A 24,730-nucleotide genomic window follows, 5' to 3' on the forward strand; every position below is an offset into this window, starting at 1 on the left:
GGAGAGGGAGAGGGGGGGGGTTACTCTACATATTCCTAGAGGGAGGGGTGTGCTCGGCATTTACCTATAGGGAAGGGGGGAGAGGGAGGGGGGTGCTCTGCATTTACCTATAGGGAAGGGAGGGGGGGTGCTCTGCATTTACCTATAGGGAAGGGGGGGAGAGGGAGGGGGAGGGGGTGCTCTGCATTTACCTATAGGGAAGGGGGAGAGGGAGGGGGGTGCTCTGCATTTACCTATAGGGAAGGGGGAGAGAGGGGGGTGCTCTGCATTTACCTATAGGGAAGGGGGGTGCTCTGCATTTACCTATAGGGAAGGGGGGGAGAGGGAGGGGGGTGCTCTGCATTTACCTATAGGGAAGGGGGGAGAAGGGGGGTGCTCTGCATTTACCTATAGGGAAGGGGGGGAGAGGGGGGTGCTCTGCATTTACCTATAACGAAGGGGGGGAGGGGGGGGTGCTCTGCAATTACCTATAGGGAAGGGGGGTAGAGGGGGGTGCTCTGCATTTACCTATAGGGAAGGGGGGAGAGGGGGGGTGCTCTGCATTTACCTATAGGGAAGGGGGGAGAGGGGGGTGCTCTGCATTTACCTATAGGGAAGGGGGGGAGAGGGGGGTGCTCTGCATTTACCTATAGGGAAGGGGGGGAGAGGGAGGGGGGTGCTCTGCATTTACCTATAGGGAAGGGGGGGAGAGGGGGGGTGCTCTGCATTTACTTTCTGCTTGCTCTTTCTGAGTGTTGCTGTGTAAGAGGGGGCGTGAAAGAGGAGTTTCAAAAACTTTGATTATCTGTTGTGCGGAGTGAATCTGTGGAGTGGGTGCGACTGCCTATAGCCCACATTCATATTGTGGGTAAGTTTTTCTCTTTTGCACATAGTGGGATAACTGTTAGAGTTTAAACACCCTTTTTCATTTTTTTTTTTTTTTTTTCTCTCTGTTCCACCTCTAGGGGGAGGAGGAGTAGATTGGGCACAGGTGTATAAATCTTAGCTTGGGACTCTTATTGAGGGCTTGCTCTTTCTCAGTGTTGCTGTGTAAGAGGGGGCGTGAAAGAGGAGTTTCAAAAACTGGAGTTTGAAAGCAGGAGGTTGAGATCGCTGTGAGTTTTAATTTTTGAACCCACAAGGTCTACAAAAAATTTTAAGTGTAATTTTGACTGTCTGTTTTTTCCTATACATTTTTGACATCCCCATAATTAGATGGCCTCCATGTTGGAAAATGCAGTCCAATGTACATCCTGTTCAATGTATGCAATCCTTGAACAACAGTTTGAGGGTGCATATTGTTGTGCGAGATGTGTGCTAGTTGTCCGTTTGGAAGCCCAGATCCTGCATCTAGAGGGGCAACTGGCAACAATGAGAAGCATTAACAACATGGAGAGGAGTCTCCTGCTCACTGAGCAGGCACTCTCGGGAATAGAGGTGGGGGAGGACAGTGGGACGGAGTTGCAGGACAGTCAGGCAGTTAGCTGGGTTACAGTTAGAAAGAGGGGTAGGGGAAAAAGTGTCAGGGAGGCTAGTCCTGAACTGGCACACCCCAACAAGTTTGCCCGCTTGGCAGATGAGGGGGATGCCATTACAGAGCTAGCAGAACTGCAGCAGGATACCGCCTCTGACCGCCAGGGGGGTGTCTGCTCCAGTAAGGAGGGAGGGAGGAGTACAGGGCAGGCCAGACAGGTACTAGTGGTGGGGGACTCAATTATTAGGGGGACAGACAGGGCAATCTGTCACAAAGACCGGGATCGCCGAACAGTGTGTTGTCTGCCTGGCGCACGAGTTCGGCACATCGCGGATCGGGTTGACAGGTTGTTGGGCGGGGCTGGAGAGGACCCAGCAGTCATGGTACATATTGGCACCAATGACAAAGTAAGAGGTAGGTGGAGTGTCCTTAAAAATGATTTCAGGGACTTAGGCCGCAAGCTTAAGGCAAGGACCTCCAAGGTAGTCTTTTCTGAAATACTACCAGTACCACGAGCCGCACCAGAGAGGCAGCGGGAGATCAGGGAGGTAAACAAGTGGCTCAGAAGCTGGTGTAGGAAGGAAGGGTTTGGGTTCATGGAGAACTGGGCTGACTTCGCTGTCGGTTACCGGCTCTACCGTAGGGACGGGCTGCACCTCAATGGGGAGGGTGCAGCTTTGCTTGGGGAGAAGATGGCTAGAAGGGTGGAGGAGTGTTTAAACTAGAGACTTGGGGGGAGGGAACCTACAGCAAAGAGGGGGAAGATAGTGTAGATAGAGAGGTGGGAATTATAAATGTACCTGGGGGTGGAGCGGAGGGAGGGGTTAGAATAGTTAATAGGATTAGGCTTCATAGGAAAATAAAACTTACACCCTTGAATCCCATTAACCCCAATAGCATAAAGGATGGAAATGTAAAGTGTATGTTCACAAATGCCAGAAGCCTGGCAAATAAAATGGGGGAGCTTGAGGCCTTGATACTGGAGGAACATATTGATATAGTTGGGGTCACTGAGACATGGCTGGACTCCTCGCATGACTGGGCTGTCAATCTGCAGGGGTTTACATTGTTTCGCAAGGATAGAATGAACAGAAAAGGTGGAGTCTGTCTGTATGTAAGAAGTGGTATGAAAGTCAGTGTGAACGATGCCATAGTGTGTGATGATTCTGAGGATGTGGAATCATTGTGGGTAGAATTACAAAAGGAGGGAAATACTGAAAAAATAGTATTTGGTGTAATCTACAGACCCCCTAATAACACTGAAGAGATAGAAGTTCGGCTTCATAAACAAATAGAGAGGGCCGCCCGGGCAGGTACAGTGGTAATAATGGGAGATTTTAACTATCCAGATATAGATTGGGGTCCGGGGTTGGCTAAAACTACAAAGGGGCGACAATTCCTAAATTTATTGCAGGATAATTTTATGGGCCAGTTTGTGGAGGACCCAACAAGAAGTGATGCCTTGTTGGATCTAATCATTTCCAACAACGCAGAGCTGGTTGGTAATGTAACTGTGCGGGAAAACCTTGGTAATAGCGACCACAATATAGTTACTTTTGACTTAAAATGTAGAAAACAAAGACAGGCGGGGAAGGCAAAAACATATAACTTTAAAAAGGCAAACTTCCCTGGGCTGAGGGCTGCACTACAGGACATAGACTGGGGTGAGGTGTTCTCAAATACTGATACAGAAGGTAAGTGGGACATCTTTAAATCAACTCTAAATAACTATACATCTAAATATATACCAAAGGGGAACAAATATAAACGATTAAAACTAAATCCTACATGGCTGACACATGATGTTAAAAGAGCAATAAACAACAAAAAAATTGCGTTCAAAAAATACAAATCTGATGGGTCAGCTATAACATTTAAACAGTACAAGGAGCTTAATAAAATCTGTAAAAATGTAATAAAAACAGCAAAAATTCAAAATGAGAGACAGGTGGCCAAAGAAAGCAAAACTAATCCTAAATATTTTTTTAGATATATAAATGCAAAAAAACCAAGGACAGAGCATGTAGGACCCCTTAATAATGATAATGGGGAGGTTGTCACAGGCGATCAAGAGAAGGCGGAGCTACTGAATGGGTTCTTTAGTTCTGTATACACTATGGAAAAAGGAGCTGACGTTGGCCAGGTCAGTGCTGGTAACACATCATGTAATGTACTGAACTGGCTTAATGTAGAGATGGTACAAGGTAAGTTAAGTGATATAAATGTAAGCAAATCTCCAGGGCCGGATGGACTACACCCAAGAGTTCTCAGAGAGGTAAGTTCAGTAATATCTGTACCCCTGTTCATGATATTTAGAGATTCTCTGGTGTCTGGTATTGTGCCAAGGGACTGGCGCAAGGCGAATGTGGTGCCAATCTTCAAAAAGGGCTCTAGGTCTTCCCCAGGAAACTATAGACCGGTAAGTTTAACGTGCATTGTGGGTAAATTGTTTGAAGGACTTATAAGGGATTACATACAGGAATACATAGGGGATAATTGTATTATAAGTGATAGCCAGCATGGGTTTACTAAGGATAGAAGTTGTCAAACCAATCTAATTTGCTTTTATGAAGAGGTGAGTGGAAGCCTTGACAGAGGAATGGCTGTGGATATAGTGTTTATGGATTTTGCTAAAGCATTTGATACTGTCCCTCATAGACGTCTGACAGGTAAGTTAAGGTCTTTGGGTTTGGAAATTTTAGTTTGTAACTGGATTGAACACTGGCTCATGGATCGTACCCAGAGAGTGGTGGTCAATGATTCGTACTCTGATTGGTCCCCGGTTATTAGTGGTGTACCCCAAGGTTCAGTACTGGGACCGCTGTTGTTTAATTTATTTATCAATGATATAGAGGATGGTATTAACAGCTCTGTTTCTATCTTTGCAGATGACACCAAGCTTTGTAGCACGGTACAGTCTATAGAGGATGTGCATAAGTTACAAGATGACTTGGATAGACTAAGTGTCTGGGCATCCACTTGGCAAATGAGGTTCAATGTGGATAAATGTAAAGTTATGCATCTGGGTACTAATAACCTGCATGCATCGTATGTCTTAGGGGGGATTAAACTGGCAGAGTCACTGGTAGAGAAGGATCTGGGTGTACTTGTAGATCACAGACTACAGAATAGCATGCAATGTCAGGCTGCTGCTTCCAAAGCCGGCAGGATATTGTCATGTATCAAAAGAGGCATGGACTCAAGGGACAGGGACATAATACTCCCCCTTTATAAAGCATTGGTACGGCCTCACCTGGAATATGCTGTTAAGTTTTGGTCACCTGTCCATAAAAGGGACACTGCGGAGTTGGAAAGGGTGCAGAGACGCGCGACTAAACTAATATGGGGCATGGAACATCTTAGCTATGAGGAGCGATTAAAGGAGTTACAATTGTTTAGTCTTGAGAAGAGACGTTTAAGGGGGGATATGATAAACGTATATAAGTATATTAATGGCCCATACAAAAAATATGGAGAAAAACTGTTCCAGGTTAAACCCCCCCAAAGGACGAGGGGGCACTCCCTCCGTCTGGAGAAGAAAAAGTTTAGTCTCAAGGGGCGACACGCCTTCTTTACCGTGAGGACTGTGAATTTATGGAACGGTCTACCTCAGGAACTGGTCACAGCAGGAACAATTAACAGCTTTAAAACAGGATTAGATACATTCCTGGAACAAAATAAGATTAATGCTTATGAAGAAATATAAAATCTCATCCCTTCCCCAATATCGCGCCACATCCCTACCCCTTAATTCCCTGGTTGAACTTGATGGACATATTTCTTTTTTCGACCGTACTAACTAAGAGCTACCTATAGGGAAGGGGGAGAGGGGGGTGCTCTGCATTTACCTATAGGGAAGGGGGGGAGAGGGGGTGCTCTGCATTTACCTATAGCGAAGGGGGGGAGAGGGGGGGTGCTCTGCATTTACCTATAGGGAAGGGGGGGAGAGGGGGGGTGCTCTGCATTTACCTATAGGGAAGGGGGGGAGAGGGGGGGGGTGCTCTGCATTTACCTATAGGGAAGGGGGGATTGGGGGGTGGTCTGCATTTACCTATAGGGAAGGGGGAGAGGGGGGATGCTCTGCATTTACCTATAGGGAAGGGGGGGAGAGGGAGGGGGTGCTCTGCATTTACCTATAGGGAAGGGAGGGGGGGGTGCTATGCATTTACCTATAGGGAAGGGGGAGAGGGGGGGTGCTCTGCATTTACCTATAGGGAAGGGGGGAGAGGGGGGTGCTCTGCATTTACCTATAGGGAAGGGGGGGAGAGGGAGGGGGGTGCTCTGCATTTACCTATAGGGAAGGGGGGAGAGGGGGGGTGCTCTGCATTTACCTATAGGGAAGGGGGGAGAGGGGGGTGCTCTGCATTTACCTATAGGGAAGGGGGGGAGAGGGGGGGTGTTCTGCATTTACCTATAGGGAAGGGGGGAGAGGGGGGGTGCTCTGCATTTACCTATAGGGGAGAGGGGGGATGCTTTGCATGTACCTATAGGGAAGGGGGGGAGGGGGGGGTGCTCTGCATATACCTATAGGGAAGGGGGGAGAGGGGGGGTGCTCTGCATATACCTATAGGGAAGGGGGGGGAGAGGGGGGGTGCTCTGCATTTACCTATAGGGAAGGGGGGGAGAGGGGTGGTGGTCTGCATTTACCTATAGGGAAGGGGGAGGAGGGGTGCTCTGCAGTTACCTATAGGGGAGAGGGGGTGCTCTGCATTTACCTATAAGGAAGGGGAGGAGGGGGGGTGCTCTGCATATACCTCTAGGGAAGGGGGGGAGAAGGGGGGTGCTCTGCATATACCTAGGGCTGGGCGGTATGACCATATATGTGTATCATGGTATTTTTTTAACTTACGGTGGTTCCACGGTGTATAACGGTATTTCCCCCCCCCCCCAAATCATGTGACCCGCCAGCGCTGTTCTGCCCCCCCGCCCCTATCATGTGACCCGCGCGCGGTGTTCGGCTCCCCCCCCCCCCCCAAAATCATGTGACCCGCCAGCACTCCCCCCAATTAATGATCAGCCCAGCGGGGTACTACTCACATATGTCAAGCACTGCCCTCCTCTGTTGGGGGCCGCCGGCGATGGAACTCACTGTACGCCTGTGGTCTCCAACCTGCGGACCTCCAGTTGTTGCAAAACTACAACTCCCAGCATGCCCGGACAGCCAACGGTTGTTTTGCAACAACTGGAGGTCCGCAGGTTTGAGACCACTGCTGTACGCTGTATACGGCTTCATACATGACCGTGGGCTCAGCCTATCACTGGCAGGGGTTTTAAAAGTTTATTTTCTGTATCTTTTGCAGCCCGGGCATAGGTATACAGCGTACAGCAGTGGTCTCAAACCTGCGGACCTCCAGCTGTTGAAAAACTACAACTCCAAGTATGCTGGGAGTTGCAGTTTTGCAACAACTGGAGGTCCGCAGGGTGGAGACCACTGGCATACAGAGAGTTCCATCGCCGGCTGTCCGGGCATGCTGGGAGTTGTAGTTTTGCAACATCTGGAGGTCTGCAGGTTGGAGACCACTGGCGTACAGTATAGAGTTCCAGCGCCCGGCGGCCCCCAACAAAGAGGAGGAGGGCAGTGCTTGACATATGTGAGTAGTACCCAGCTGGGCTGATCATTAATTGGGGGGAGCAGAAAAGTGCTGGCGGGTAACATAGGATTAGTTCCCCGATGTGGGGACAGTGCTGTGCTAGGCTGATAATACATTCCCGAGGGGGAGGGGCCCAACCGGTATTGCGGTATGGGGGAAAATCCATATTGTGCAGCCCAAAAAATTTGGTATTCGGTATGAACCGGTATACCGCCCAGCCCTAGATATACCTATGGGAAAGAGGGGGGGGGGTGTAGCTCTGCATATACCTATGGGAAAGAGGGGGGGGGGTGTAGCTCTGCATATACCTATGGGAAAGAGGGGGTGGGGGTTTAGCTCTGCATATACTTATGGGAAAGAGGGGGGGTGTAACTCTGCATATACCTATGGGAAAGAGGGGGGGTGTAGCGTAGTTCTGCATATACCTATGGGAAAGAGAGGGGGGTGTAACTCTGCATATACCTATGGGAAAGAGGGGGGGTGTAACTCTGCATATACCTATGGGAAAGAGGGGGTTACCTGACTACCTACCTACCTGCCCTTTTACTGTGCAGGACACCAAGGAGGGCATTATTACAGTTTGTGGGCCTATAGATGGGAAGATTGTGTAGAGGAGGGGAGGGCACTGAAAATATGCAGAGTATGACATGTTTTTCCTGCAGATGTTAAGAGATCCACATGGCGGTATTATCCGGACGGAGAAGAAAAGGAAAGAGGACGCAAAAGGATCAGAAAAGACGTAATTGTGAGTCCCAAAATGTAACTGTAATCACTTATATGGTATACACATCCTGTGTACAGCTGATATCTACCGCCATATGGTCCAGTATATAATCACTTATATTGTATACAGATCCTTTATAGTATAGTGGTCTGTATATAGTGGTTTTATTCAGTACAGTATGGCAGTATTATCCAGTTATTGTGTGGTGGTATATATTTACTCCTTGTATACCAGTATTATTGGTCATGGAAATTTACTTACGTTAAAGTGTTTCTTAAATATAAAAATTTTAGTTTATTGTGTGTGGGATTTGGGTGGAATAGGAGCGTGGCAGAAGATTGACGAGCTGCAGGGGCCCTTGCTTTTTTTTGTTCTGGGGCCTCGAGTGTTGTCAGTCCGCTCCTGGGGGGAGGGGAGGGAGGGTGTGTGTATGTGTGTGGGTGGGGGGGGTGGGGGTGCCAAACAAAGGGTCCGCCCCGGGTGCCAAATGCTCTAGGTACGCCCCTGCCACTCACCGCCCTGTTCCTGTGAGGTTCCGATAGCTTGTAGACGGAGCTGGCACGGAAGCACCGGCCTTGGGGGAAAAGGCCCGTCTCGGGGGACATGCACGTTGCGCTCCGCTGTTCCCGATACTCTAACTGGCACGGCTGGCGTCCTGCCTATAGTTGGTGAACGTCAGGGATCTGGAGAGATGTGTAGGACCTGGAGGTGGATAGGAACTTGCGGGAGTGGCTGCCGGTGTGCTCCTGTATTAGCAAACATGCAGCAGTGGGTCTCAGTTAGCAAACCTCCAGCTGTTGCAAATGGTAAATTTTTTCTGTTGGTGTATTGCGTTAATGATCCAATATTATTCAAGTTAGACTCGTTTTGAGGTAACGCTGTACCTTTTTTTCAATAACATTGTCTAAGGAACTTTGTTGCTTTATACTAACTATATACTTTGTTGCAATATATCAAAAGGAACTTTAGTATACTAACTGTATATCGATAAACTATTGTACTAAGAAGATACCAGTACCAGTTGGTAGTTTTGGCCTATTCTTTCAATTGTTATCTCAATATTTCACTTTATTTTATAATAAACAGCCTATACTGCCCCGAGCAAGAGCCCTGCAGAGGGTGCAGCAAGCTAATAACCAATATTTTTATATTATATATATATATTTTTATAAATAAAAACTAATCAATATATACAGACCGAATCCTATTGTATTATTATTATTTTTACATTTTTCACATATACATTTTGTATATATATATATATATATATATATATATATACACACATTTCTTTAATATTCAGTTTTTATATACAAGTATTTTTTTTATATACAAGCTTTTATAAAATAAACTATAAAATATACTATAATCAAGTCCAGAATTGAGGAATACGTATTCTATATACACATGATTGTGTATATACCTACCTATAATATCAGGTCTATGCAGATCAAGCTCCCAGCAACCCTGCACAAGCTGACTGTAAGAAACATAGAGCTCTAGCATGCACTCACCAGGGTTTACCAGGCACAGTTCTGTACTATTGCAGGGATGTGGAATTCCTATCGCCGACGCCCGGGACATGCAGTTCCGGATGTCAGGGAGGTGACTTTTTCAGGCCCTTAGCCCTGCTTCGGGCAAGCAGGGCCGGATCTGAAAGCCCCCGACAAGCACAGCAGTGGAGGGGTGAATGGAGCGTGCTCCGGACTCGTGCCCACTCCATACTCTGCAGCCCCCAGCTGTTTTCAGTAGCTGGGGGCCACCGTTAATAGCCAGCCGCGGATTAACCATTTAGATCGGCATCTAAAGGGACATGTTAATGCTCCCTGGTGGGCTAGAGAGGTGGATCACCCCCCCCCCCCCCCAAGCCCGCTCACAGGCGGGCGATCAACTATAGAGGTAGCCGGAGGGCTTACCTCTGCTTCCCTGGTGTCTGTGGCTCTGTCATTGATAGAGCCTGGCTGGACTAGGCTCTATCAATGGATCGTAGAGCACACAGATCAATAGAGTTCACTAGAACTCTATTGATCAGTATGAGGAATCTAATGATTCCTCCTAAAAGTCCCCTAATGGACTAATAAAATGTAAAAAAAATGTTTTAATTAAAGTTTAAAAGACACACATTAACACCTTCCATATTAAAAGTTCAAATCACCCCCTTTTCCCCCTTTTGTAAACATAATAAAAATAAACATATTTGGTATCGCTGTGTGCGTAAATATTCGAACTATTAAAATATAACATTATGTATCCCGTATGGTACACTACGTAAATGTAAAAAAAAATACCAAACAACAGAATTGCAATTTTTATAATATCCCAGAAAAAAAGTTAAAAGCGATTAAAAAGTCAGATCAATACCAAAATGGTACAGATACAAAAAACAGATTATGGTGCAAAAAATGAGCCCTCATACAGCCTCGTATGCGAAAAAAAATGTAAAATAAAAAAAGCTACAGGGGTCAGAAAATCGCAGTTAAAAAAATTCAAAAAAAGTTCAGAATTTTTTTTTTTATTTGCAAAACATGACAGAAACTACAAATCTGGTATTGCTGTAATAAGGCCGGCCTAAAGTATCAAAATAACATGTTAGCTCAACCACAAGGTAAATGGCGGAGAAGAGAAAACCACCAAATTACATCACACGGGGGCGTGACATCACCCGCCACCCGCCCTGCAGTCGCCGGTAATCAGTCCCGGAGCGAACACGCTCTGGGGACTGATTACAAATGGGGTGCCGCGTGCAAGATCACGGGGGTCCCCAGCGGCTGGACTCCCGCGATCAGGCATCTTATCCCCTATCCTTTGGATAGGGGATAATATGTCTAAGCACCGGAGTACCCCTTTAAATGATCAGTTTTTATAAGCAACTATCCTCCATTTGATGACCTATGTAACTCCTAAAGAATCCTAAATCACTTAATTTACCACAAATGATTTCTAATCCAGAAAACAGCTCTAAAACCTTGGCAATCTGCTGTTCACTATATGTTGTTAGGGGATATCCATCTTTAGTAACAGAGAGACCAGAATGTAACACAGGGGTGCAGCTTATCTACTGCTATGTGAAAAAGAGAGGGAGAAAGCCTAAGGTGTGTACCTATAATCCGTGTGCTTGTGCCCGTCCCCAAGATCTGCACTTTACCTGGAAGGTAAATCAAGGCTTCCCACTCATCTCAGTAGCAGCAGCTGTTCAGTGCTAGTTTAATGTTACCCCATCCATGCTGTGCTGCTGCAGTTTCTATCATTTCTGCTCACACCTATGGTACTGTACTGTGTAAATTATCCGCCAGCATGGTGCAGCCTGTTCAGTCTAGTGTACTTTCACAACCACTATGTTATGATGTAGAAGTAAGGAGTAGGAACTATACAGTAATTGGCCAGAGAACTAAGGAAAAGGAAGTCCCTGTGTGAGTATTGCTGGCAAATAGTCCAGCTCTGGTCCTTCCTCCTGAAATGGAGAGAATTATTAATATCTGTACACTATTTAGGGGCTCAATAACAGCAGTGAGGGCATTAAAATCCCCTTGGCACCGCTCTGAAGTATTAATGTAAAAAAACTAAGGTTTTAAACTTTGTACCCCATATCCAAACTAATCATATGCATCTTTTTAGTGTCCATGTCTAACATGCCACTGTTGCATGGTGCTTTAAAGAGGTCCTGCAAGGATAGACAAATATCGAACCCAAAGAACACTGCCATTGACACTCTTTCCAATTATACTGAAGCTCTCAAACAACTTTTACTTATTGCAGCATATTTTAACCATCTCTGGTTCTGCAGGGTTAAAAAGAAGCAGTGTTTTTTTTCTTTCAAATTTTTTCTTTCAGCCTCTCCGAGGGTATTTTTAAATAGGTATAATTAGACTCTCTTTAATTGTTGTAATCAGATATTTTGTTAGAAAACTGTAACAATATGGCCAGCATGTTGTTTTTGAGGGTGGTTAATGATAGAAGATTGAATAGTAACGTAGTGAAAAAAGAATTCAAATTACAATGTATAATAAACAGTATATAGTTAGTAAGATCCACTATAAGTGCAGACAGCATGAAAGCAAAATAAAGATGGTCAGAATCATTTCTAGTTTCATCCTGAAAAAACAGATGGAATTTTTGTTGAGGATTTTCAGGATGACAGGATGAGAGTACTGTTACCTTATAACAACTTTATAATAAATGGCTTGATCACAAGTTATAAATATGCCTTATGTTTAAATATACTTTAAGGTGTCAAGAGATGCTACCTCCAATAGTTAACAGTGAGAGGCAAGATATTTTTCCTTCTGGAGGAGAGCAACTTTGAGTACTTTTTTCCATGGGGCATGCATGGCTTATAATACTCCATACACTATTCTTAAGGAGACACAATACCCTGTCAATCCCACATCACAGGCCTATTACCTAGACAGGCAGCAGTTTGTACTGACAAGAGGCAAGAACCATGAAACAGCTGTCTACGGGTGGGTAACTCTCCATCTTGGGAGATATTCTGGCATGGCATATGATCCCCAGTCATGTTTTAAGGATTTCTAAGGGCTGACCATAGAAGGAATACCAACTTCAATAGGTATGGAAGTAGTGAGGAACATGTTTATTTCCATCTGAAGGAGAGTTACTTTTGCATGCTTTTTCTCATGGAGCATTGCATGACTTAAAAGACTCCATTCGCTAGTCAAGAGATATAGTATTTATGAAAATGTATTATTTTTGGAATACATGTATAAGATTTGATATGCAAAAGAAAATAAGATACTGCAATAAAAATAACAGTAAAGTTAGCTTTGCAAGACGCCAGTGGGTATGGACCTTGGGAGAAGCTATAGGTTAAAGGGGTATTCCAGGCAAAACCTTTTTTATATATATATATATATATATATATATCAACTGGCTCCGGAAAGTTAAACAGATTTGTAAATTACTTCTATTAAAAAATCTTTATCCTTCCAATAGTTATTAGCTTCTGAAGTTTTCTGTCTAACTGAGCTGTGCATGATGGGAGAATATCCCCATAGGAACTGCACAGCTCCCGGGACGTGAGTCATCAGAGAGCAGTTGGACAGAAAACAACAACTCAACTTCAGAAGCTAATAACTATTGGAAGGATTAAGATTTTTTTAATAGAAGTAATTTACAAATCTGTTTAACTTTCCGGAGCCAGTTGATATATTAAAAAAAAAAAGTTTTGGCCTGGAATACCCCTTTAAATGTAAATTGGGGATCTAGCCCCAATTTTTTGGTCTTCATACACTCTGCAGTTTTACTTTCCTTTATTGCTTGCATGGTATTTCAATGTTATCAATCTATGTACTTTTCCACTGAACTTTATTTGTCACTGAACTTTATACACTAGGATATGTATTTATGCAATATTGTGGTCTTCCTGTGATTACACCATCACTATATAGATTTGCAGTTTGTTGTTTACATTCCTTATCTTTGACTGCCTTTTCATTCCTTGAATCTTACATTGAATCCTACTTTTTATGTATTAATATTTTATTATATGACCATGTAAAAAGATTTACATTATTTCTTTGGTGCTCCTATTTAGCTTAGTTTGTTTTTGTGCCACTTTTACAACAGCCATTTTTTCCCATTGACTTAGTTGTATAAGAGCTTGCATTTTCACAAGACAAACTAGTTCTCATTGATGACATCTTTGGGACCAACACTTGTATTCTTTTATGAGTTGCTGTGTCTGGCAGTATGGAACAGTGCATACTAATGCTTCCCCCAGCCACTGTCCCCACCTACTATGCTGGAATAAATCTTTATGCTGGAATAAGTTCAGGGGTGTGAAGATAGTCAGACAGGCCAGGTCAGTGACAAACAGACAGACTAGGTACAACATCAGCAGACAAGAGGTTAAAATGATCATCCAGTAATAGAAAAACAGAGATAATTTCTTTAACAAACAGCACCACACCTGTTCTTAGGGTTAGAGATGAGCAAACTTACAGTAAATTCGATTCGTCACGAACTTCTCGGCTCAGCAGTTGATGACTTTTCCTGCATAAATTAGTTCAGCTTTCAGGTGCTCCGATGGGCTGGAAAAGGTGGATACAGTCCTAGGAGACTCTTTCCTAGGAATGTATCCACCTTTTCCAGCCCACCGGAGCACCTGAAGGCTGCACTAATTTACGCAGGATAAGTCATCAACTGCCGAGCCGAGAAGTTCGTGACGAATCGAATTTACTGTAAGTTCGCTCATCTCTACTTAGGGTGTGTGTAATTTTAAAACTTGGCTTCACTCACTTCAATGAAACTGAGCTGAAAAACCACACACAACAAGCATGCCAGTCAAACCAGGAGTGAACACTGACACAAAATAAAAGCAAGGACAAGAAACCAGGTCAGGATCCATGCAAAGCTGGGTAGAATACAAGGCTCTGATGAAATCCAAGTAAGACCTATTATGGGTGTGGCAGCAGTGCAATTGGCAGTACTCTGCAGGAAATGGACGCAGTGTAGGACCGAGGACAGCTAAGTTTATGATAGCAGTGAACAAAAAACAGAACATCAGCCATTGCTATTTTGTTTTTAGTTTTTTTACTCTGTAGGACAAATGACATGTTATACTAATAGTATTTGTTGTTACAGTTGTACTTGCTTAAAAGGACAAGCAACTTTGACAATAGGTTCCGTTCAGCAAAACCACAGGAGGCCCAAGTGTTGAGCTTGTAATGTAGATGTTTAAAGGACATCTGCAGCCTAAATACACAGGATAGGGGAAAAGGGTTTGATCATGGGTGGTCTGACCGCTGGGACCCCCGTGGGCTCCCGAACGAGGCGCTGGCATTGCCATGCTGTGCTGAGGCTAACGCGTTGCCTCGATCTCGCTGGTTGACGGTACGCCCCCTCCCCATGCAGCTATATGGGGGAGGAGGGGATGCACGAACATCCTGTGGATAGGGGACAAGTGTATTTAGGCTGCAGATGTCCTTTAACCCCTTAAGGACCAAGCCCATTTTGGCCTTAAGGACCAGAGCGTTTTTTGCACATCTGACCACTGTCACTTTAAACATTAATAACTCTGGAATGCTTTTAGTTATCATTCTGATTCCGAGAGTGTTTTTTCGTGACATATTCTACTTTAACAGGGTGGTAAATTTTTGTGGTAACTTGCATCCTTTCCTTGTGAAAAATCCTAAAATTTGATGAAAATTTTAAAAATTTAGCATTTTTCGAACTTTGAAGCTCTCTGCTTGTAAGGAAAATGTATATTACAAACAAAAAAGGTTTAAATTCACATATACAATATGTCTTCTTTATGTTTGCATCATAAAATTTATGAGTTTTTACTTTTGGAAGACACCAGAGGGCTTCAAAGTTTAGCAGCAATTTTCCAATTTCTCACAAAATTTTCAAACTCACTATTTTTCAGGGACCAGTTCAGGTTTGAAGTGGATTTGAAGGGCCTTAATATTAGAAATACCCCACAAATGACCCCATTATAAAAACTGCAGCCCCCAAAGTATTCAAAATGACATTCAGTCAGCATTTTAACCCTTTAGGTGTTTCACAGGAATAGAAGCAAAGTGAAGGAGAAAATTCACAATCTTAATTTTTTACACTCGCATGTTCTTGTAGACCCAATTTTTGAATTTTTACAAGGGGTAAAAGGAGAAAATGTACACTTATATTTATTGTCCAATTTCTCTCGAGTAAGCACATACCTCATATGTCTATGTAAAGTGTTCGGCGGGCGCAGTAGAGGGCTCAGAAGCGACGAGGGGATTTTGGAGAGTGTGTTTTTCTGAAATGGTTTTTGGGGGGCATGTTGCATTTAAGAAGCCCCTATGGTGCCAGAACAGCTAAAAACCCTCACATGGCATACCATTTTGGAAACTAGACCCCTTGAGGAACGTAACAAGGAATAAAGTGAGCCTTAATACCCCACAGGTGTTTCACGACTTTTGCATATGTAAAAAAAAAAAAAAAATTTCACTAAAATGTGTTTCCCCCCCCCCCAAAATTTCACATTTTTGCAAGGGTTAATAGCAGAAAATACCCCCCAAAATTTGTAACCCCATCTCTTCTGAGTATGGAGGTACCCCATAAGTTGACCTGAAGTGCACTATGGGCGAACTACAATGCTCAGAAGAGAAGGAGTCATATTTGGCTTTTTGAGAGCAAATTTTGCTCGGGGGGCATGTCGCATTTAGGAAGCCCCTATGGTGCCAGAACAGCAAAAAAAAAACACATGGCATACCATTTTGGAAACTAGACCCCTTGAGGAACGTAACAAGGGGTACGGTGAGCATTTGCCTCCCACTGGTGTCTGACAGACGTTTGGAACAGTGGGCTGTACAAAAGTTTTCATTTTCACGGACCACTGTTCCAAAGATCCGTCAGACACCTGTGGGGGGTAAATTCTCACTGCACCCCTCATTACATTCCGTGAGGGGTGTAGTTTCCGAAATGGGGTCACATGTGGGGTTTCTGTTTTTTTTGCATTTGTCAAAACCGCTGTAACAATCAGCCACGCCTGTGCAAATCACCTCAAATGTACATGGTGCACTCTCCCTTCTGGGCCTTGTTGTGCGCCCCAGAGCACTTTGCACCACATGTGGGGTATCTCCGTATTCGGGAGAAATTGCGTTACAAATTTTGGGGGGCTTTTTTCCCTTTTACCTCATGTGAAAATGTAAAGTATAGGGCAACATCAGCATGTTAGTGTAAAATTTTTTATTTTTTTACACTAACATTCTGGTGTAGACCCCAACATTTCCTTTTAATGAAGGGTTAAAGGAGAAAAAGCTCCCCAAACCTTGTAACGCAATTTCTCCCGAGCACGGCGATACCCCATATGTGGCCCTAAACTGTTGCCCTGAAATACGACAGGGCTCCGAAATGAGAGAGCGCCATGTGCATTTGAGGCCTAAATTAGGGATTTGCATAGGGGTGGACATAGGGGTATTCTACGCCAGTGATTCCCAAACAGGGTGCCTCCAGCTGTTGCAAAACTCCCAGCATGCGTGGACAGTCAATGGCTGTCCGGCAATACTGGGAGTTGCTGTTTTTCAACAGCTGGAGGCTCTGCTTTGGAAACAGTGGCGTATCGGACGTTCTTATTGGGGGAGGGGAGGGGGGCTGTGTAGGGGTATGTGTATATGTAGTGTTTTTAACTTTTTATTTTATTTTGTGTTAGTGTAGTGTAGTGTTTTTAGGGTACAGTCACACGGGCGGGGGATTACAGCGAGTTTCCCAGCGCAAAATTTGCTGCATCTCAAACTTGCAGCGAGAAACCCACTGTAAAACCCTCGCCCATGTGAATGTACCCTGTACATTCACAGGGGGGGTGCACCAGCTGTTGCAAAACCACAACTCCCAGCATGCATGGTCTGTTAGTGCATGCTGGGAGTTATAGTTTTGCAACAGCTGGAGGCACACAGGTTAGGAAACACTGAGTTAGAAACAGACAATGTTTCCCAACCAGTGTGTCTCCAGTTGTTGCAAAACTACAACTCCCAGCATGCCCAGACAGCTGAAGGGCATGCTGGGAGTTGTAGTTCGGCAACATCTGAAGGGCCAGATGTTGCTGAACTAAAACTCCCAGCATGCCTGGACAGTCAGTGCATGCTGGGAGTTGTAGTTTTGCAACAGCTGGAAGAGCACAGATTGGAGACCATTATACAATGGTCTCCAAATTGGGGCCCTCCAGATGTTGCAAAACTACAACTCCCAGCATGCCCAGACAGCCAAAGGCTGTCTAGGCATGCTGGAAGTTGTAGTTTTCAGACTCCTAGAGGCAGCTGTGAAGATCTTCACTGCTGCCTCTGAGGACCATGTACTTACCTGCCGGTCCCGTCGCTGCTCGTCCACGTGGCCGGTCCCGCGCTGCTCCTCGGCCCTGCCGCTGCTCCAGGTAAGGTCGCTGGTCCCCGCGTGTCCCCCCCCCCCCCTATGCCGCAGGTCCCCGCGAGCCCCCGCAGCCATCTTCCCCCGTTCTGCCCGACTTCCAGGGGCGGGCAGTGCGGGGGATCTGAACTTTCACCCCAGGTCATTGTGATTGGTCCACAGGGACCAATCACAGTGATCGCTGACCAGGACCATCAATGGATGGTCCTGGGGGGTGAAGCAGAAGTTGTCCCCTGCTGTAAACAGCGGTCTTCTGCTGGTTAACCCGTGCAATGCTGCACATCGCCGGGTTAACTGAATGTCATTTATAAACGTCGGGATGCGCGAACGCACTGCACAACCCGGCGTTTATATATGACATTCTGCGGGAAGGGGTTAAATAAGCCATATTTCTGCTGTGAGATAAACAGCTGGTGGGAAACCCAGTTATAATAGTGACCACACTAGTATACCATCTATTATCTTGTCATATTGCCATTGACTTTTAACAAGCAGCAGTAATGAAATCTATTACTATTATGTATCATAAAATATTGCTACAATAAAGTAAAAATAAATAGTCTTACCTATATGTTAGAAGGTAATGACATGTCTCCATTTTATTGGTGCATTTAGAAAAAAATATTATCTGATGCCAGTGCCTGGGGTTAATCAGATTGTTAACAATGAAGATGAGACTATGATCCATTCCCAGAGGTTTAATGATGACACAATAAATCTGTAAATCTTGCCAGAATTACAGGCTTGGAAAACAGCCAGGTGACCTGTGTGGGCGCTTTGGCCAAAATAGGTATTAAATCTTGCCAATATCTGATAATGATTGACAGTTTTATTATCACACATAGACTCTGTAGATTTTGTACATGTGCTTTCACTCACCAGCTAGTCTTTAGAGAAATATTTAAGAGCCAGAGAACACATTGGCACTCATTTACTAAGTTAAAATGACCAGTTTTTGTCTGATTATTTTGGCGCAGTGTCTGCGACATGTCTGTGCCAGTGTGCGCCAGGAAAATCCGACAAACCCGACATTGCACTGTAAAAAAGCCGAAAAAGGGGTGTGGTTTGCTGCAACGGGGCGTGACCGGCACAAAAAGGGGTGTGGTTTGGCAACTCTACCTATTTACTATTGAATACACAGAAAATCTGGTGGATAAATGACTGGAAATTTCCACCTAGAAAAAGCTGGTCAGAAAATGTTCACAACTTTTCCCCAAAGTAAATAGAGAGGAATCCTGCAAGTCTGAAACAACATTTCCCACTAGTAAAAACCTGAAACTCTTAGTAAATGAGGCTCAATATGTGGAAAATAAATGAGTTACAGGAACATTACTTGCATTTCCAGTAAAGGAAACTTTTTTGGTTGGTTTCATTGAATACAGTTGATTTAGGTAAATTGGGTTCATAAAGACAAACCCCTTTCCATATTTACACCTGCTAGGGTGTATGAACATTATGGTGTGTGGTCCCACTCCCCGATTCCGTATCTATGAACCAGAGAGAGCTTCTGCATGGGAAATGAAGATGCAGTTTTCTTTAGGGATAACAACTGATCGCTGAGAGAATGCAGACCTTAGTTCTATCCTGATTGCCAACTTTTACTGTAGAAGTGGCTGTCTTCATGACTCCTCTAATACATTTTTGGTTCAGCCTTTGTTTCTGGGCCACAACATAGTAATAATCCAAAATGTTGATAGATCTGATGCAAATAATAGATTGGAAATCTAAATAAATGAATTAGCATATTTTATCTTAGACTAGCTCAGTACCCGGAATAGTCGGGTCTTCCTCCTACAGCGTTGTGGAAAAGGAAAAGCAATATTAATGCTCTCGTCTTCATATCCCATCCTCCAATCCTGATCTCATGTTCTGACCTCATATCTTGTCCTCATATCCCCTTCTCATACCTCGTGCTCGTATCCTTACCTTATATCCCATCCTCATATCCCATCCTCCTATGTCATACTCCTGTTACGCCGAGCGCTCCGGGTCCCCGCTCCTCCCCGGAGCGCTCGCTTCTCTCTCGCTACCGCAGCGCTCCGGGCAGCTCCACTGACCCGGTGCGCTGCGATACCGTCTCCAGCCGGGATGCGATTCGCGATGCGGGTAGCGCCCGCTCGCGATGCGCATCCCGGCTCCCGTACCTGACTCGCTCTCCGTCTGTCCTGTCCCGGCGCGCGCGGCCCCGCTCCCTAGGGCGCGCGCGCGCCGGGTCTCTGCGATTTAAAGGGCCACTGCGCCGCTGATTGGCGCAGTGGTTCCAATTAGTGTGTTCACCTGTGCACTCCCTATTTATACCCCACTTCCCCTTCACTCCCTCGCCGGATCTTGTTGCCATTGTGCCAGTGAAAGCGTTTCCTTGTGTGTTCCTAGCCTGTGTTCCAGACCTCCAGCCGTTGCCCCCGACTACGATCCTTGCTGCCTGCCCCGACCTTCTGCTACGTCCGACCTTGCTTCCGTCTACTCCCTTGTACCGCGCCTATCTTCAGCAGTCAGAGAGGTTGAGCCGTTGCTAGTGGATACGACCTGGTCACTACCGCCGCAGCAAGACCATCCCGCTTTGCGGCGGGCTCTGGTGAAAACCAGTAGTGACTTAGAACCGATCCACTAGCACGGTCCACGCCAATCCCTCTCTGGCACAGAGGATCCACTACCTGCCAGCCGGCATCGTGACAGTAGATCCGGCCATGGATCCCGCTGAAGTTCCTCTGCCAGTTGTCGCCGACCTCACCACGGTGGTCGCCCAGCAGTCACAACAGATAGCGCAACAAGGCCAACAGCTGTCTCAACTGACCGTGATGCTACAGCAGCTACTACCACAGCTTCAGCAATCATCTCCTCCGCCAGCTCCTGCACCTCCTCCGCAGCGAGTGGCCGCTTCTGGTCTACGACTATCCTTGCCGGATAAATTTGATGGGGACTCTAAATTCTGCCGTGGCTTTCTTTCCCAATGTTCCCTGCACTTGGAGATGATGTCGGACCAGTTTCCTACTGAAAGGTCTAAGGTGGCTTTCGTAGTCAGCCTTCTGTCTGGAAAAGCTCTGTCATGGGCCACACCGCTCTGGGACCGCAATGACCCCGTCACTGCCTCTATACACTCCTTCTTCTCGGAAATTCGAAGTGTCTTTGAGGAACCTGCCCGAGCCTCTTCTGCTGAGACTGCCCTGTTGAACCTGGTCCAGGGTAATTCTTCCGTTGGCGAGTACGCCGTACAATTCCGTACTCTTGCTTCAGAATTATCCTGGAATAATGAGGCCCTCTGCGCGACCTTTAAAAAAGGCCTATCCAGCAACATTAAAGATGTTCTGGCCGCACAAGAAATCCCTGCTAACCTACATGAACTCATCCATCTTGCCACTCGCATTGACATGCGTTTTTCCGAAAGGCGTCAGGAGCTCCGCCAGGATATGGACTTTGTTCGCACAAGGCGTTTTTTCTCCCCGGCTCCTCTCTCCTCTGGTCCCCTGCAATCCGTTCCTGTGCCTCCCGCCGTGGAGGCTATGCAGGTCGACCGGTCTCGCCTGACACCTCAAGAGAGGACACGACGCCGCATGGAGAATCTCTGCCTGTACTGTGCCAGTACCGAACACTTCCTGAAGGATTGTCCTATCCGTCCTCCCCGCCTGGAAAGACGTACGCTGACTCCGCACAAAGGTGAGACAGTCCTTGATGTCTACTCTGCTTCTCCACGTCTTACTGTGCCTGTGCGGATATCTGCCTCTGCCTTCTCCTTCTCTACTATGGCCTTCTTGGATTCCGGATCTGCAGGAAATTTTATTTTGGCCTCTCTCGTCAACAGGTTCAACATCCCAGTGACCAGTCTCGCCAGACCCCTCTACATCAATTGTGTAAACAATGAAAGATTGGACTGTACCATACGTTTCCGCACGGAGCCCCTTCTAATGTGCATCGGACCTCATCACGAGAAGATTGAATTTTTGGTCCTCCCCAATTGCACTTCCGAAATCCTCCTTGGACTACCCTGGCTTCAACTCCATTCCCCAACCCTGGATTGGTCCTCTGGGGAGATCAAAAGTTGGGGGCCCTCTTGTTTCAAGGACTGCCTAAAACCGGTTCCCAGTACCCCTTGCCGTGACTCTGTGGTTCCCCCTGTAACCGGTCTCCCTAAGGCCTATATGGACTTTGCGGATGTTTTTTGCAAAAAACAAGCTGAGACTCTACCTCCTCACAGGCCTTATGATTGTCCTATTGACCTCCTCCCGGGCACTACTCCACCCCGGGGCAGAATCTATCCTCTGTCCGCCCCAGAGACTCTTGCTATGTCGGAGTACATCCAGGAAAATTTAAAAAAAGGCTTTATCCGTAAATCCTCCTCTCCTGCCGGAGCCGGATTTTTCTTTGTGTCCAAAAAAGATGGCTCTCTACGTCCTTGCATTGACTACCGCGGTCTTAATAAAATCACGGTAAAGAACCGCTACCCCCTACCCCTCATCTCTGAACTCTTTGATCGCCTCCAAGGTGCCCACATCTTTACCAAACTGGACTTAAGAGGTGCTTATAATCTCATCCGCATCAGAGAGGGGGATGAATGGAAAACGGCATTTAACACTAGAGATGGTCACTTTGAGTATCTGGTCATGCCCTTTGGCCTGTGCAACGCCCCTGCCGTCTTCCAAGACTTTGTTAATGAAATTTTTCGTGATCTCTTATACTCCTGTGTTGTTGTATATCTGGACGATATCCTGATTTTTTCTGCCAATCTAGAAGAACACCGCCAGCATGTCCGTATGGTTCTTCAGAGACTTCGTGACAATCAACTTTATGCCAAGATAGAGAAATGTCTGTTTGAATGCCAATCTCTTCCTTTCCTAGGATACTTGGTCTCTGGCCAGGGACTACAAATGGATCCAGACAAACTCTCTGCCGTCTTAGATTGGCCACGCCCCTCCGGACTCCGTGCTATCCAACGTTTTTTGGGGTTCGCCAATTATTACAGGCAATTTATTCCACATTTTTCTACCGTTGTGGCCCCTATCGTGGCTTTAACCAAAAAAAATGCCAATCCCAAGTCTTGGCCTCCTCAAGCGGAAGACGCCTTTAAACGGCTCAAGTCTGCCTTTTCTTCGGCTCCCGTGCTCTCCAGACCTGACCCATCTAAACCCTTCCTATTGGAGGTTGATGCCTCCTCTGTAGGAGCTGGAGCGGTCCTTCTACAAAAAAATTCTTCCGGGCATGCTGTTACTTGTGGTTTTTTTTCTAGGACCTTCTCTCCGGCGGAGAGGAACTACTCCATCGGGGATCGAGAGCTTCTAGCCATTAAATTAGCACTTGAGGAATGGAGGCATCTGCTGGAGGGATCAAGATTTCCAGTTATTATTTACACCGATCACAAGAACCTCTCCTATCTCCAGTCTGCCCAACGGCTGAATCCTCGCCAGGCCAGGTGGTCTCTGTTCTTTGCCCGATTTAATTTTGAAATTCACTTTCGGCCTGCCGATAAGAACATTAGGGCCGATGCTCTCTCTCGTTCCTCGGATGCCTCGGAAGTTGAACTCTCTCCGCAACACATCATTCCTCCTGACTGCCTAATTTCCACTTCTCCAGCCTCCATCAGGCAAACTCCTCCAGGAAAGACCTTCGTCTCTCCACGCCAACGCCTCGGAATCCTCAAATGGGGTCACTCCTCCCATCTCGCAGGTCATGCAGGCATCAAGAAATCTGTGCAACTCATCTCTCGCTTCTATTGGTGGCCGACTCTGGAGACGGATGTCGTGGACTTTGTGCGAGCCTGCACTGTCTGTGCCCGGGATAAGACTCCTCGCCAGAAGCCCGCTGGTTTTCTTCATCCTCTGCCTGTCCCCGAACAGCCTTGGTCTCTGATTGGTATGGATTTTATTACAGACCTACCCCCATCCCGTGGCAACACTGTTGTTTGGGTGGTCGTTGATCGATTCTCCAAGATGGCACATTTCATCCCTCTTCCTGGTCTTCCTTCAGCGCCTCAGTTGGCTAAACAATTTTTTGTACACATTTTTCGTCTTCACGGGTTGCCCACACAGTCTCGGATAGAGGCGTCCAATTCGTGTCAAAATTCTGGAGGGCTCTCTGTAAACAACTCAAGATTAAATTAAACTTTTCTTCTGCATATCATCCTCAATCCAATGGACAAGTAGAAAGAATTAACCAGGTCTTGGGTGATTATTTACGACATTTTGTTTCCTCCCGCCAGGATGATTGGGCAGATCTTCTACCATGGGCCGAATTCTCGTATAACTTTAGAGTCTCTGAATCTTCCTCCAAATCCCCATTTTTCGTGGTGTACGGCCGTCACCCTCTTCCCCCCCTCCCTACTCCCTTGCCCTCTGGTTTGCCCGCTGTAGATGAAGTGACTAGTGATCTTTCCACCATATGGAAAGAGACCCAAGATTCTCTTTTACAGGCTTCATCTCGCATGAAAAAGTTTGCCGATAAGAAAAGAAGAGCTCCCCCCATTTTTGCTCCCGGAGACAAGGTATGGCTCTCCGCTAAATATGTCCGCTTTCGTGTCCCCAGTTACAAACTGGGTCCACGCTATCTTGGTCCTTTCAAAGTCTTGTGCCAAATTAATCCTGTCTCTTACAAACTTCTTCTTCCTCCTTCTCTCCGTATTCCTAATGCCTTTCATGTCTCTCTTCTTAAACCACTCATCATCAACCGTTTCTCTCCCAAATTAGTTTCTCCCACTCCTGTCTCCGGTTCTTCTGACGTCTTCTCAGTGAAAGAGATACTGGCCTCCAAGACGGTCAGAGGAAAAAGGTTCTTTTTGGTGGATTGGGAGGGCTGTGGACCTGAAGAGAGATCCTGGGAACCTGAGGACAACATCCTAGACAAAAGTCTGCTCCTCAGGTTCTCAGGCTCTAAGAAGAGGGGGAGACCCAAGGGGGGGGTACTGTTACGCCAAGCGCTCCGGGTCCCCGCTCCTCCCCGGAGCGCTCGCTTCTCTCTCGCTACCGCAGCGCTCCGGGCAGCTCCACTGACCCGGTGCGCTGCGATACCGTCTCCAGCCGGGATGCGATTCGCGATGCGGGTAGCGCCCGCTCGCGATGCGCATCCCGGCTCCCGTACCTGACTCGCTCTCCGTCTGTCCTGTCCCGGCGCGCG

This window comes from Hyla sarda, chromosome 1 (assembly GCF_029499605.1).
Source record: "Hyla sarda isolate aHylSar1 chromosome 1, aHylSar1.hap1, whole genome shotgun sequence".
NCBI lineage: Eukaryota > Metazoa > Chordata > Amphibia > Anura > Hylidae > Hyla > Hyla sarda.